Source organism: Microtus pennsylvanicus, chromosome 11 (assembly GCF_037038515.1).
Source record: "Microtus pennsylvanicus isolate mMicPen1 chromosome 11, mMicPen1.hap1, whole genome shotgun sequence".
NCBI classification, from domain to species: Eukaryota; Metazoa; Chordata; class Mammalia; order Rodentia; family Cricetidae; genus Microtus; species Microtus pennsylvanicus.
Genome location: NC_134589.1, coordinates 94,860,728 through 94,876,815, shown reverse-complemented (window position 1 = coordinate 94,876,815; position 16,088 = coordinate 94,860,728). Strand labels below are relative to the sequence as shown.

At 42.0% G+C, this 16,088-nt stretch overlaps 1 protein-coding gene across 11 annotated transcripts in view; it reads right to left on the bottom strand.

The window, feature by feature from the left end:
* The window catches only part of Rbfox1 (RNA binding fox-1 homolog 1), a 1,543,972-nt gene that overhangs the window by 1,219,502 nt on the left and 308,382 nt on the right, over nt 1–16,088 (bottom strand). The gene's annotated exons all lie outside the window — the stretch shown is intronic.

Below are 16,088 nucleotides of genomic sequence, written 5' to 3'. Positions count from 1 at the left end.
CCACCAGATAGTGATAATCAAAGAAGTTTGATAGTGGCATATTGCATTCCACAGACCAATATTATCTAAATTACTGGGGTAAAGTTGCTGAAATTATTGTCTGTGTGTCAGATGACGTAAAATCAGTGCCTAGAGCACCAGTTTCTTGCTTTGTGGCTTTATAAATCTGCTGTCCACTTAAAACGTTGGTATGAATTTGGACTGGAGGAAAAGCAGGCATGCTTCCTTCCTGATTTGACCATTTGGTACCCTAGGGGTACCATCCCATAGGGTGAAAAACAGATTCTTTGAAGAATGCTTGGAAAATATAGAGAATTCTTCTCAACGTGGGACCACTTTTCTGTGATATTTAGTGCCGCTGTCATCAGAAAGGTAACATGTTTTTTCTTGTTGTTTAATTTTCCAAATGTGATTTTATACTGATGCATGGTATAAAAGCATTATTTAGTCCTTACCAAGACATTCACTTGAAAGAAAAGAGATAAGAGGCACAGGACTTTCTGTAACAGGTGTCACCCCTCAGGGGCTGCATGTAAGAAACTGCACCCTTGTAGAAGTCTCTCTGCTCAAACTTAAGAATGACGCATCACTCACATAGATATGTCCGCCCTTCTGCCATTCTGCTCAGCTCAGTCTCTACCCTCTATTCATAGCTTTGTTCTGTCCTGTCTGAGAGTGCTTCCTGCCACTGAGTAATTCATAAAGAAGTTTATTTTTGCTTACAGTCTGGGGCCTGGGAAGTTCAAGAGCATCGTGCCAGCACCTGCTCAGTTTGTGAGGACGTGGTGCTGCATCGCAATATGGCAGAAGGAAGGGCAATTAAACAACGGCAAACAAAGAGAGACAGCAAAGGGCAGAGTCACATTGGAGACCATCACAGAAAGCTAAGTAAGTCACAGCCGGAAAGACACATGTCACATGTTTCCTCTCGTACTTGGAGCCTAGATAACATGTAAAGTATGCATCATGAATACACACAAGTCATACACATATCACAACAGGAAAAAGAAGAGGATTATTTTCGGACAAGAAAGGGTAGTGAGTGGCAGGGAAAGGAGGAATGTATAGGCTAAGGGGGGTGAGTGCCTATGGTCAAACATATTATTATGAAACCTACCACTTTGCAAATGAGTATACAGTATTTTTTATTGTTTGTTTATTTTCACTAAGTTCTTCTTTGGAATTTTGGGGGTCAGAAATCATGCACACTGTGTACAATCCTTGAGAAACACACAAGTTCAAAATATGAACAAGCAAAGAACATTTACAGAAATCGCTGCAAATAGGAAGTGATGAGTACTGGGAATACTCTCACCCAGCAAGTTAAAACATATTGAAAAATGCTGTTCTCAGTGGACTTTTAAGAGAACTTGTTGTAAATTACCCTCAATCATGATGGAAAAGGAGGAACTGTGATTAGCATGCAGTCACAGCTAGGGCAGGTACTTGGGATTAAACTTGGGTTCTCATGCATGCTAGGTAAGAACACTATCACTGAGCTCCATCCTCAGCCCCCACAGCAGATGCTCGGTGGGTAAAACTGAGTGTGATGTAGCTTTGTCTGGGCTCACAGGAGCTTTGCACCATTGACAGGAGACTGTCATCGCAATGGACTTCCCAAGTCTTCTTTGACCTTCTAAAGCTCTGCACCAGGCTGGTACAAGGTGATACTTTACAATGAGGCCCTTGTTCTCCTGCAGAAATTATTTCCATGCCTGCCAGGTCAGCATTCAGCTTCCCAGTTCTTTAGAAAAATCTCAGCATGAGGAACTGATACAGAGGGAAGTGTGGAGGTGTTGGGAGAGGAAGCTGGAACTGGGGACCAGTTTAAGGCACTAAATCCAGTCCTCTGGTGATTACAAGTCCAGTTCCCCTGAGAGTACACAGTCCACTGGCTCTTTAGGAAGGAGGCGAGGCCCAGCTCACCCCACATTTCACACTGCACATGAGTTTTGCTTCTCAGAGCCACTGCATTTCTCTCTTCTATCAGAGCTGAGACTCACTTGTTCATCCACTGTCTGGTGAAGACACAGACTCAGAGTGGTCAAGAAATCTGGCCAACTGCCAGAGGCTCGTTTCAAAGATGGTGGCTTGACTTTGATGTCACTGTGTCTGTTCCTCCCACATAGACCATCTTCGGTTCACCACTCAGTGTTCAGTGCAAGTCCATGAGAACATGCAATACCCAAACCAAACCAAACCAAAGCAAAGAAAAAAAAAAAACAGTAAAGACTCCATAAAGTATCATCAGGCATGTAAGCTATTCTTCATAGCTTCCATTTTTAAATTTAATCTGTCCTTTTACATTTTGCTGCATCTCTTCTTATTACTAATAATATGTTAGTTAAGGGAATGTCATTTTTCACTAGGTGGATTTACCTAGAGCGTATTTCTGCACCTGCCTCTCCTCTCTTCTCTGATGTAACATCTAATTAGAAGGAGTCAAGAATTATAGAGAGACACAAAGCACAAAGATCTCCCACCTATGTCCCTAAGACTCAAAACTGAGTTCAGCTACTAGATTCCATCTTAACTCACTTTTTCTGCTATTGTCTTATGTTTAAAAGTGAAATCTGCTACAGAATTTAATAGAATAAATGGACTGAACCTCATACAAACAGAATTCCCTAAATGAATTCCCAAGAAAGTTTCCCTGCAATTAAACCATCATGTTGAAAGAAGAGGTGGTTAGAAGTCTCGTGAATGACGTCATCTGAATGTTAACATTTCTCCCGAGACTCTGAGATGACATTTTTCTCTCTTGTTTGACAATAAAATGAAACTAATTCACGGAGATGTTTATTCACCAAGATAAGTGCACAGAGTCTCCAGAAGTAAACAGCTCCCTCTCAATGATGGCAAGAAAAAAATATCTTCCAGTCTAGAGAGGAATGGGAAACTCCACTCCTCTCTCTGTGTTCCTACCAGATACTCACAACCAATCATAGCACTTGTCTACTGAGCACAGATGAATCCCTCTCAATAGAACCACAGGGAACCTTTATTAACCAGCCTTGGCAAACAAGGAAAAGCCACTTGCTTGCCTTCTGCCTAAAGCCTGATTTTACCAAATCCAGGCAGAGAACTCCCTCACACCCAAGTTCGATACCCAGATTGGAGTGTGCCTGAGCACCAGGAGGTACGCTCTGAGTTTTCAATACATGAGGACCATTCTGGAATATTCAGTTGACTTTTAATAAAATACTTGTGTGGAGAGGCTGGTAAGTTGTCCTTATCTTCATTGATGCAGCTCACGGCTGATTTTCAATGATCCTGAAGTAATACTCACTTCATCTCTGAGGTCTTATGTCTTTCTTTAATCAAAGCAAATTGGTCAAACTACTAAGATCTCTCTTGGCAATCTCTTTGTTTCCTACCCAAGTCCTCAGAACTTAACCCTACTTTGCTTTGCCCTTTAGCCTTCAGAGTCCAAGGAAGCAACTGCTTTGTCAGGGTCAGCATGGGTGGACGGGGGTCCTTCACTTGTTTTCAACCTGAGTAGCTTGAAGGTAAGCTAGTGCCATGACAACTATCACTGTTCTACTAAATGATCAGAGAATATGACAGGGGCCTGTAGCAGCTTTCAGGAAAACCTCTATTGGCTTAAGTTATAACACCCAATACATGAACTTAAATACACAGCATCGTATTTAGTTGTTTTGTTGAGATGGGGTCTCCCATAGTGCAGGTTGTCCTCAAATCCCTATGTAGACAAGGATGACCTTGAGTTCCTGATCCCCCTGGCCCTGCCTTTGAGTACTGGGATTGTAAGCATACACCATCATGGCTGAATTGTCTTCCTTTGTTTTAAAGGCAAGATCTTATTGTTTATACTAGGTTGGTTTGAACTTGAAGGGCCTCACACGTGCTGAGACTAGAGATGCTCGCCAAGTGCCCGACTCTCACATCACTGGATTTTCCACTAAGTGCAACACAGAAAACCAGATAGGTTCTCATCTCTGATGTTTGCCTTCTTAGTTTAAAATGTTAAAAGAGAGATATACAAAATTGAATGGAAAATGATCAAAGGATACTTAAAAAGAAACAAGTCAAAATAAATGGCAAATGTTAGGAATAAAACAATGAAAGTATCATATGCAAAAAAAAAAAAGCAGCTTTAAACCAGACAAGAAGAGTGCCAGCAAAGGCAGCAGTAGGAGCATTAAACACAGGATCGCTCAGGGATAGTTTCAGTAAGAGCTTATTTGATGGGGTGGGGTATCCATGGCCACATGTATGAGCAAGTCGGTTAGAAAAGGATGCTGTGTGTCCTCCTCCGTCCTTCACTACACTCCCTTGAGGGAGAGTCTACCTTTGAAGCTGCAGCTCCGGGGAGCTGGGTCTCTGTTCCTCCACAGTGGTGGACTTACAGGTGTATGCTGCCATGCCTGGCTTTTACATGGGTTCTGAAATCTCAACTGAGATTCTCATGCTTAGGTAGCAAGTGCTCTTGTCCACCAAGCTATCTCCTTAGCCCTCAGTAAGATTTTAAACGACTGTTAGGAGCTGTGAAGGTGGTGTATCCTTGATGAAGCAGAACCAAAGCGCTCACCACACGCCTGCTGCAGCCTAGTCGTGATCAGCAAAGGCCCCCTTCCCTCCTCTGTGTGTGTGAATCCACGCATGGTCTTTAGTGATGCATTGGTGCATGTGTGTACATTTGGGTATATTCACATACCTGTGGAAGCCAGAAATGAACCTCGAGTGCTCCTCAAGATAAGTTCTTCCTTGATTCTTGAGACAGGCTCTCTCGCTTTTAGCTGGAACTCACCAATTTTGCTAGTCTGGCTGACCAGCAATTCCCATGAACCTACCTATCCAGCAATCCGGAATTGGGTTTTCATGTGTGTCACCATGCCTGGTTTGTTTTAAATACACAACTCCTCGTGTTTGTGCAACAAGTACTTTTCCAACTGAACCGCCTCCCCAGCTAAACATAGGACTTATCTTTACATGTCATTTCAACACTATTAACTTTTGTAAGCCAGGTCATGGTTTATGCTTATTTGGCCTTTAATAAACATTCATTAAATGACTATGTCCTAGAAATCACGTAACTACCTAATAGAGGGCATTTTCTCACCCACCTCCTGCTGCCAGGACTACTAAGATGGCTTTGAGGTGGCCAGGTATGTGCATGTGAAAGTATACATGTGTGCAGTGCACATGTGTGTATGCAGAAGCAATGACAACACCTGCTGTGAAAGAAATATTTTATAAAGAACTGGGGTCTAGAGAGGTGAAGTAAATTAATTGCCATTATAAAGTTTGCTAAATCCCCATATTCAGATTTATTCCTGATCTGTCTGGCACTTTTGCCTGCTAAGGCGGCTTACAACTGCTGTTCAGCCATTGTAATACCAGCCTGAAGAAGTCACATGCTCTGAGCCATTGCTCTGTGCCTTTAGTCTGTGGCTGTCTTGCTGTTATTTTCCCCTCCGTTGCTCTCTGAAGCCTCCCATGGTGATAGGCATGTAAAACCCTCCTCACATGCGGGTGGGTTGGATTCAGGTCACACTGCTTGTCCTGTCACACGGGTCTCTTCATGGTGCTTTCATTGGCATAGCTGCTGAGTCAACTTTCCATCCGCAAACCTCCAGGCCGCCCTTCCTCCCAGGCAGCCACACGTTCACAGGTTCTCCCTCCATCTTCCATTTACATCCAGCGAAACTAATTATTTTCCTGTTCCCTCACACCCTGTTGGTGTTACACAAACTGCTGAGATGGCCCCATCTCCTGCAGACATCACTTGTATCTTTTCAGCAGCCTGTTTGACACAGTGACAGAACTATTAAGAATGTCAGCCCTCAATGTGTGAGAAGCTTGGGTAAAACAAATGGTGTCATTCAAGGTAACATGGAAGACTACGGTGACAGCAGAAACCAAGTGGGCCACCTACAAACCATGGAGAAGGGGAATAGAGGGATCCTGTATCCTATCGCAGGATACACACAAGAAATAAAAAGTCAAAAAAATGCTATAATATTGTTAAGGCTATGAATATTCTAGTAACACTCACTGTTTTACAATGAATTGATTCAACATTTGGATTTTGTGCCCATTAAGTGACTGATAGAAAATGACAGATTTATAGTAAATACTAATACATAGTAAATACACAGAGGTAGCCACATGATTGATTACTAAATGGCAGGTAGACGAAAAACAATAGAAGGTTGAGAGATAATATATAATACAGATGATGGAGAGATTATAGATGGGGGATGTAAACATAGGTAAACACATGACATATAAATAGGAAATAGGTAAATATATGTGAGTATATTGATGATAAATACATATAAATAAGTAGATAGATGAATATACAAATATAGTCCACCATTTTACTCCATAGGTACAACTCTATCCCCAACCACTGATATCCTTCCCTCCAAGACTGGCTCAGTTACATCTCAACTCTTCCTCATGCTTAGACTGTTCCCTCTCTCCAAGCCCCTTCCCAGCTTTAGTTACAGTAATATTGTTGAAATGTAAGTATAAACATGGTTTTGCTTTTTTATATGCCTTGTTGATTATCTGTAACAGGGTCCAGTGTGAAATCTCCACCCTGAAGAATCCTTCCCTGTAACTACTCCTCAGTTCCACCCATGACTCCCCTGCAGACTACTGTTTCAAGCATACCTACTCTGGTTTTCTTAAAACCATCAAGCACCTTACCTTCCTATTTCCAAGAATGCCTACACTCAAGTATTACTATCTTAATGCCCATATTAAAGGACCATACTTCCAATAGACTTTGTGGGAGTTCATTACATTTATAATTATATGTCTGTATATGATTAATTGTCTAATATCTGTTTACTCTGGAGGTCACATGCTTCATGAGTCCAGGCAGCATGCTTCTTACTGTGTTTCTATGGAAAGTATCATGCCAAGTGTAGGAGAACATTCTAAACATGTTTTGAATTAGTGGGGTGTTTGGATTACCTGCTCTAAATGGCTAGACATCAACTCTTATGAGGAAAAGCTGAAGGGGCATAGCACAGGCCACAGTGGAGAGCCAGTTCTGGTTTATTGCCTTTGACCATTCCTCATCAAAGTTCTTAGAGAAGGCTAGAGGGTTTGAAAAGTCCAGCCAGTGCCTTTGAACTCAGGACTCTGAAGACAGCTGTTAAGACTGCACCACAGATGCACATAATGTCTTAGGGGTCTTCACAGGTTCTTCAAAGCACCGTGCTTTGTGTGAGGACTGAACCTCAAGGCAGGAGTTGGAACCAACAATGGTTCCTACCACACAGTGACAGGGCTTGTGGTTTTAATAAAAACTTTTTATTTTGAAACGAAATATTACAAACCTTTCTTTTCCCTACCTCCACAATTTTGCACCAAATTATTTAGATATTAATAATATTAATTTACATGTATGTACGTATATGTAAATATATACACATACAAAGAGGCAACTATCTTATAATTCAGTGTACTTCAAACTCCTTTTTCTTTTTTTGCATGGAAAAGAGATAGAGGACAGAAAAAATACATAGTAGAAGTCAATTTTTAAAATATCATACTAATCACCCACTTTATTTCCATCTCTGAAAAGTGGAGTTATAAATAGGACCCACGACAAGTCAAGGGCTTAGACAACAAAATCCTCAATGCCACAATGCCTGAAGCCCAAATCCATCATCAATTGTGATGTCAGAAGACTCACAACAATCAGTACTTGGTCTCAGTGCAAGAAACATGTTTAGAAAAGAATTTACAGAGTATGGACTCTAGAAAAGAAAAAGCTGGAGTACAAATTCATCTCCTTTATCATCTCTGTCATTATCTTCACCATCATCTCTATCATTATCTCCACCCTCATTGTCCTAATCTCTATGACTATCTCCATCATCACCATTACCTTCATACCCACCACCATCCCTATCATCATATGAATCCCATGTATTTAAGGATTCCATCCAGCCTCTCCAGTTTTCTATTTTTTTGCCCACACAACAGCAATTATGAGCAGAACACACCCCATTCAGTGATAATGAAGAAGAAATTAGATGTTGCATGGACCTAGACAGCAATTCAGCACTCAACAAAACTTCCTTAAAATAGTCACTTCTGGAAAATTTTAATCATGTGAGTTTTTGAAGGGATGGGTTAACTTGGTTGAGGGTGTCAGTTGGCATTGAAAAGGCAGAGACAAAAGCTACAAAACAACTAAGTGAATGTAGGTAACCCCCAGTGGTTTCTTCGGGCCATCATCTTCCTTCCTGCTTGCTTATTGGGTCCTCTTCGTGCCTCACAGGAAGTGGTAAGATCTTTACTAACTAAAACAGAAGGGTTGGTACCATTCTCTCTTGTTGACCTGACCACTGTCAAAGCTCTATTCTTGGAGTCCAACTCTTCCCTAAAGCTTTTGTTAAGATATCCTTCTTAAGAATGCACCAAAATAGTTTACATCTAGTGAACACACACACACACCCACACACACACACACACCCGTGTTGGCATTGAGATAATAAAAGAAACTGGGACTAAGAAATGTTTAGAAACAGGCTTGAGGAATGGTTCAGTTAATAGAGTATTTTTCTACCATGGATAAAGTTCTGGGTTCAATTCCTAGTGGTACATAAATTAAGTGTTCTGAGACACACCTATAACCCCTATCCTTGGAAGGTAGGGGCAGCAGAACTGGAAAATTGAGGCTGTATTTGGCTATTTAACAAGTTTAAAGTCAGCTTTGGCCAATGACACTGTGTCTCAACTCCCCATCCTTTCACAAACAAACAAAAAAAAAAAAACAAACAAAAAATTCTCAGACATGTGGTGTAGGAAGTCTTTCTGTTTATGTGTTGCTTTCATTGGTTAGTGAATAAAGAAACTGTCTTGGCCTTTTGATAGGGCAGAACTTAGGTAGATGGGAAAACAGAATTGAATGCTGGGAGAAAGAAAACAGAGAGAGAGAGAGAGACACCATGGAGCCACCAGAATCAGACATGCTGAATCTTTCCTGGTAAGCCACTGCCATGTGGTGATACATAGTTTAATAGAAATGGGCTAAAATAAGGTGTAAGAGTTAGCCAATAAGATGTTAGAGCTAATAGGCCTACAGTGATTTAATGAACATGGTTTCTGTGTGGTTATTTCAGGGCTAAGATAGCTGGGTGGCAGGGATGAACAAGCGGCCTCTCTCCCTGCAACAGACATAGTATGCATAAAGCCAATACTTGAGTTTCCATGTGTTTGTCTCAAAGTCAGCACTTGACCTTTGAGAATTGCTGCCTCCATTTTCAGAATCCAGATGAACTCATAGATAGGCCTATTGGTTTATGTAGCCAAAATAATCACAGCTTATTTGACCTTGTAGTACCCAGCTCTGAAAATCCCCCTGGTAGAATTTCCTAAATAGGGCATGCTCTGTGAAGCTGTTCTGAGAACACAGAGCATATCACAGACTTCCAATATGTGAGTCCATGGCTATAACATTGACCTGGACTTCACAGGACACCAGCAGGTCCCTGAGTACCAGAGGCTTCTTACTATTGCCAAGGAATAACAGGGCATCAAAAAGATTCACAATGGAAGGAGGCACCTGTCTTGGAAGCAATGTTGGAAGGGGGCTGGAGAGGCAGCTCTGATAGCTATGAATGTGTGGGTTCAGTTGCCAGCCCTTATGGAAGAGGCCATTCATGGTGCAAATGCTTGAATCCCAGCACTGAGGAGGTAGAGACAGGAGGATCTTTTTGAAGCACTGTCAATATTTGGACATTAATTCATGATAGAATATTGGGTGATTTTTTAATGTGATTTCTTTCTTGTTTATAGTACTTTGAAGGTAAATTACTGCCAAAGGGCTTGCATCAATTTTCTTAAGAGATGGGTAAGAGTCAAAAATGTCAGAAGTCCAGATTATAATGAGCAGACTATGTACTGGAATCATCCACTTAAAAATACGGCCAAGTTCACAAAGATTTGTATTCTTTAACTACTATAGTTAATCTTGATTATCAACTTGATGGGCAGATGAGTGTGGAGATGAATAAAGTGCAACCTGGGTGGGGCTGTGGGGTTACTTCTATGTGAATAAGGAAGGTGCTGGGAAGGTGTGCTGTCAATGTGAGAGGCACCATCCCATAGATTAAAGGATGCCATGGGAGGATGGAGAAAAAAAAGGTAGCTGGAACACGCATAGAGATATAAATCCATTCATTCCGTGGCTGCTGTTCATCTCATATTCTCTGTCTACCTGTCCCCTCCCATGTATGTGTGTGTGTGTGTGTGTGTGTGTGTACCATTGTGTGCACGCAAAGGTCAGAGGACAGCCAACTTTCTTTTCTACAATGTAGGTCATGGGAATCCAACTCAAGTCCTCAAGCTTGGCAGCAATTGCCTTTCTGACCCACTGAGCCATCTCACCAGCCCAATGTTTTTGTTTTGAAGCAGGGTCTATCACTGCTCCTGAAGGCTGATGTTTCAGCTACACTAGCTGGTCAGCCAGCCACTGACATCTGCCTGTCTCTGATCTCCAGTACTGGGGTTACAGGTACACGCTGATTACCAGGATTTTATGTGGGCACTGGGAATCTGAACTCAGGTCCTCAGGCTTGTGTGGCAAGCACTTTACCCACAGAGCCAGTTTCCCAGGCCCACAGTTACGATTATAGGTGATAGGAAAATGTACTAGGACAAAATCTTAATGGTAGATGCCTGTAGTAGCCTCAGCTTTGGACCATGGATTTGGATAATGTTTACAAGTGGCTGCAGGACAGCCATATGTGTCGAGTTATTCAGACGCACTGAAGCCTCATTTCCTCATCTCCAGAGAATTGCTTGTGCATTAAGTTCAAAACCAGCACGAGGAAGGTCAGTGAGAGCTTTGGTTCTGAAAAGTTCTGACATGTAAGGCTGAAGGACTTGGAGCAGAGCCCCGGTGTAAGAGAGCTCAACTTTGCATGCAAGACATGGAGGTTCCCCAGGCTGGAGTCAGACCCACACTGGCTGAGGCGAGCAATTATGTGCTCTGGCCATCTGCTCAGGGGTTGTGAAAGCAGCCATGTGTCCTCCTGCATGGACACCGGGGAGGACACTGATCGCAAGTCAATCTGCTTGAAATTGCCTTCTATGATCGGTGGGTAATGACTCAGGTAGGTCATGGCCAGGGACGTTTCTGTTATTAATGCATTAGCAGCTGTAAGTGGGCATTGATTCTGCAGGGCCTGCAGGTTTATGTAGTGGTGGGGAGAGTCTGCCCCTGTGAAGCATAAATGGTCATTGCTGTGGGAGGAGGCAACCCTGAGAGGGCCATGTCCTTCAGAAAGTATGAGGGAGGCCCAGGGGGAATGTCAGCTACTTCTGGAAGGAGAAAGCCAGGAACTGATAAGGAGAGAAAAGGATATGCACGTGTTAGGGAACCATCTTGGCCTTCTCCCCCAGCTGAGATCAAATTGCACACATCCTCAAGTTCATTGGCTTTGCACCACTGTAATAACTACACAAGAGATGCCACTTAAAGAAAGAAAAGTTCATGGGATTTCACAGTCCCTGAGATCTTGGTTCCTGCTCACTTGAACCCATTGTAATAAGCCTGTAACAAGTCAGAATGCCATGGTAGGGAGGACATAAGAAAGAAAAACTTCTCACTTTATAGAAACCAAAAAGATAAGAGAGGAAAGGGTGGGAACAAGCAGCAGTCCCTCAAGGTGGAAATCTCTTCCATTGCTTTCATATCCTGAGCTTCCATGATCTCCTAAAAGACTATCCCATATGAGCCTATCAGTAGCTCAACCATGAGAGAGGTCAAAGTCTTCATGATCCAAAGGCTTACCAAAAGCTTCACCTGTCAACATTGCTCCACTGACCACCAAGTCTTCAACAGGAGACTGACATTTCAAATCAATACTGCATAACTCATGGGCTGTCAATGCATGTGACAGGGCAGCCCGTGACACTTAAGAGAGCCTGGATTGTTTGATTTGCTTAAAAATTTTATTTTACAATTCTATCATGGTTGAAAACCCTTCTCTTTCATGCCTATTCCTTGTGAAATCCTCAACATTCAGCAAGAATCCAACACTAAAATTCCCTTAGCTATTTTAGAAGGAAGGAAGGAAGGAAGGAAGGAAGGAAGGAAGGAAGGAAGGAAGGAAGGAAGCAGAAAAGGAAGGAAGGAAGAAAGGAAGGAAGGAAAGAAGGCATTACCAGAATATAACACACATCTCAGTGGTTTAGCTAGCTGGCCTGCATCACAATAGAGTTCAGTAACTTTTGTTTTCCTTAACATGGAAACACTGAGATCCAGTGAGCATTAGCCATCCTAGATGGGAAGACAGCTCAATGGCAAAGCAGTTTTTGCGTAAGGGTGAGGATCTGAGTTCAACTCCTCAGAATCTGTGTGAATATCAGGTGTGGCAGTGACATCTGAAATCCCAGTGCTGGTGGAGGCAGAGGTGGGGTTAGTTAGACCAGAAAGATTCAGGTCCAGTGAGAGACCCTATCTCAAGAAAATGAGCAGGGAAATGAAAGAGGAAGACGCATCTGGCTTCAACAAAAATGTGTGCACACATGCACACAAATGGACATGTACATATGCATGCCATACATTTACAAATAGGCAACCAACATGATAAATTTATGCACAACCATGTATGCACACATATAAACACATGTATACATATGCCACTTGGCAGGATGGGATTGTTTCCCAGTGATCCATGGGTTCCAACCAGTAGTAACAACAACTTTTGTTATCCTTGGCTAAAGAGCAAGCCTAGCCTAGGCCAATGATACCGCACCTCAGCTCCTCCTCCCACATACAAAAAATAGGATTCTCTTGGTCATAGTAAATGGAAACCAATACTTGATTCCCAGTATGTTTGTGTCAAAGTCTGCACTTGCCTCCTGCAGTTGAAGTATTAGCACTTTCAGAGGTAAGGACACGGAAGTAATTGTCTACCAGAGAGAAACCAGTGCCATGCTTTAAATCAAAACAAGTCATCAAAACCCTAGTGGTCTCTTCTCTGTTTGCTTTGGAGATTCTCAAAATTTCAAGAGATCTGTAACCTTTTACTATTAAAAAAAAAATGGTTCTTGTTGTCATGACTTATTAACGGGCCTAACACTCAGTCCTGGTTTGATCCTTTGCAATTTCCACAGATGCCTACAGTTTTACTGGTGTTTTAAATAAACAACCAACAGTACCAAGTTGAGTGAAAGCAGCAAGTGACCTTATCTTTAGATTAAGTGAAGGGATTTAGCAAAAATATTGAGCTGACATTTTCCCTGGGTCCCCTGATTGGGAAGTGATAAATAGTGAAGATAAACAGAAAGGTTGGACTTATTCTCAGTAGTTGAGGATACAGGTCTGGTTTCTGGTCTTGTAACTCTCTAATGCAGTGAGTAAGAACAAAACACAGAAATGGTAGTTTATTAAAAAAGTAGAGAGTAAGCAGAGTGCCTGTGTTAGATGGGTTATACACTATCCAGCCCGTCTTCATGTCCAGGAGAAAAAGGGATCATTTCAGTAACCACACAGGACCAGGAGGGACAGCTGGTGGTCACTCATTAGTGATGTTTCCCTCTAACCTTTCCGGTGGCATACTTTCTGTTTCTTGTCTATTTTCTGAAGTCCACGTGAGAAGGGTCTTAGTTAAAGATCACTGACCCCTAATCCCTTCTTTCTGTTATTATGTTGAAGACCTGTTAGTCTGATGTGATGTTAAGGGTCAGGTAGCATAGATTAGGGAAGTGGATTGTGGCATTGGAACTGTGAGTAGCAATTAAGATAGTAAGCAGCACTGGGGATGATTCTGTTGGTGAAGTTCATGTCATACAAGCACGAGACCTGGATTAGAAATCCATGGTACCTACATAAGAAGCCAGGAATGATGACAAATGCCAGTACTCTGGTGGGCATGATCACAGAATCATGCAGATCTCTGCAACTTGATGGTCCATCATGTGGTCACACTGGCTAGCTCCAGTTTCAATGAGAGATTCTGTATCAAACAGTAAGGTTGAGAGGAACAGAGAAAGACACCTGGTATGGTCCTCTGTCTTCTATACACACAGCCATGCCCTACAACCACACACACACACAGAGACATGCATGCACACATGCATGGTGAACATGTATATCTAAGATGAACCATGAGTATCAAGGCAAAGTTATAAGAGATAAAATGATGGAAAGTTAATAAGACAGACCATGAGGTGCCAGTTTAGGTTTGCTCCTCCCTAACATTGGTCTTGAAATCTACTCCGCTATAAGCCTGCTGCCTAAGCTACTTTCCACCTCACTGTTACCAAATAGCTGACAAGTTGTGATTTAAATGATAAAGAATTCATTCTGGATTATTGTTTAAAGAGACACACTTCTCTATCCCTTCAGTCCATGCTTCTGTGCAAATGTCTGCTTATTAGTCCTCCTTGTGATGCACTCTTCAGTTGCTTGTCTGTTACAGATAAATTGAAAGAAAAACTAAGCTGGTTTTCAGGATAAGTGTTGGACCCCATAATTACATTTTACGATGAACAAGACTACAGCCATTTAAAACTCTTCTGTGTAAGAAAGGTTTGTGCTGGCTCAGACTAGATGGTAGGATTTAAGACCCACCATGGTTGACAATGTGTGGTAGTGGATGGCTTCATGGAAGTGGGAACATACAGCACTTTTTTAACATCTCAGTAGAAAAAAAGCAAAGATGAAGAATTAAGCTAGAAATAAGTTTAGCTATGTCTTCCAAAAGCTACCTCCAATTAACTAGACTTTCACATTCCGAAGGCCCATACTCCCCAAAACTGCACAACAGATGGGACTAAGTGTTGGAACATACAAACCATGACATCTTCCTATTATGCTCTTCTCTTCCATACCTTATCCATTCCTGATGAAATTTATGCAAAATAGTTGCTTCTTTTCTTACTTCCTGTCTTTCCCCCTCACTTCCCATTCTCACACGCACATCCAATCAAAAAGGACTCCAAATGCTTCATTCATGCAGGGTGGTAGCAAAAAAAAAACCTGAGAGAACTCTATTTGTGCAGCAGCTTGGGAGAAGAGAGTGGCCCGCAGGGAACTGAACAACTGGAGACTGTTGCTAGAAGGTTAGTGTCAACGTGTGGGAGTGATCAAGAAGAGGGCATCATTTTGTGTGTTATTCCAGAAGCCACAGGACTACTGCAGTTAAAAGCAATCCTGTCATCTGTCCAGCCCTCAATTAAAGGAATGTCTTTCTCCTGTTGTGTTCTCTCTCCCTCTCTTTTCTTTCTCTCCTTCTTTTCCTTCCTCCCTCTCTTCATCTCTTCCTTCCTCTTTTCTTCCTTTTCCCTTCCCTTCTTCCTTTTCCCTTTGCCATACCAACTGATGGCTTCTGACTTCTTCCTCTGTCCAGCCTATCTACTCAGTTTTCAACTTCCTGATGGAATTCACTGTTGTTTCACAAACTATCTACACACACACCCTTCTACTCTTGCCTTCTTCATCAAGATTCTCATACTAAATAAGGTATGATCAAGAGGCCAGTCTTACATCCTAGAGATCAATTTAAAGTTGTTTTTTTCTATTACTATTATTACCTACAACAGTCAAGAAACTGAGACTACATCATTAGAAGTATGAATTCAAAGATACACTTCTTTAAGTGTATCTGAGATAATCAGTGATAGGAGCTTGGGCTCAATCCACTTGGCTGGAATGCAAGGGATTTTAGTGTTTCAAAGAGAGATGGTAAACTATGCATATCATAGCTTTCTGAACAACTAAGTAGGTAATGATCATTCCTTGGGAATGTCGCAGGTTCAGTCTGTTGGGTGGGATCCAGCAAAAGGTATAGGCATAGAAAGTACCCAGGAAACCTTCTCCAATAGGCAGCTTTGACTGCTTAAGCAATATGGTAACATAAAGCTTACAAATGAAGCTCCTAAGATGCTTTGAGCAGAGGTGCCCTCATCTCCTGGATGCGGGGTGGAGAATAAGACTGTGTTCATCACTGAAGGATGAGACTCAAGTACCTGAGAAGAAAGAAGTGTCATGGGTGAGTGAATAGAATTTGATTTGCTTCATTTTGGAGCCAAAAGTGACAGATTGAATGAATTAGTCACTGTCTCATTGCTGAGACAAACACTCCAGA